Source organism: Phalaenopsis equestris, unplaced genomic scaffold, assembly GCF_001263595.1.
Source record: "Phalaenopsis equestris unplaced genomic scaffold, ASM126359v1 Scaffold218903, whole genome shotgun sequence".
Taxonomy (NCBI): Eukaryota; Viridiplantae; Streptophyta; class Magnoliopsida; order Asparagales; family Orchidaceae; genus Phalaenopsis; species Phalaenopsis equestris.
The window spans coordinates 37,818-38,461 of NW_018237314.1; positions in this window are offsets into that span (position 1 = coordinate 37,818).

Genomic DNA, 644 nt, shown 5'->3' on the forward strand with positions numbered 1-644 from the left:
TTGGGGCCCCCTGCCACTACGGTATGCCCACTCCTACGAGTCACTGCCTTCATGGCATACTCTTTTTCACTACTTATATGTTTTCGATTTGACTCATTGGCATTTGCATTTGCATGTTTGCATGGATAGCGAGTCAGGTTCGTTTTGAGAGTCACCCTGTGTTGGTCACAATGCCTTAACGAGCATTGCTTGCTGGGTTGATCCAAGTGAGCAATGCGAGTTAAGTCATCAGGATTGACCCAAGTATGACCTGACTGTGCTAAAGATCTAATGGATCTAACTCGTGTCACCATTCTTCGTGACACCCTTTAAATCCTTTGAATCCTTTGGATCTTTAGGATGGGTTTATGATGGGGACGGTATGACGACCCCGTCAAAGTCATACTATACCTAGACTTACCCCCCACGTAAATACTAGGTTGATGCACTTTTTGTTAGATGTTGTGCTAGGCTAGGATTTAGGGTGCTAATTAGCCGGCTACCTCGGTCCGGTTAGCGCAATACTTTGGTTTGACTTGATGCTCCATCCCGATCGACCTGCCACTTGCTCCTTTGCATGTTGTGTATGTGCAAGTACATGTTTGTTTGCATTATCGATATCATCTACTTGAGTTGCATTCCTTCGGGTCACTGCCTTACCGGCA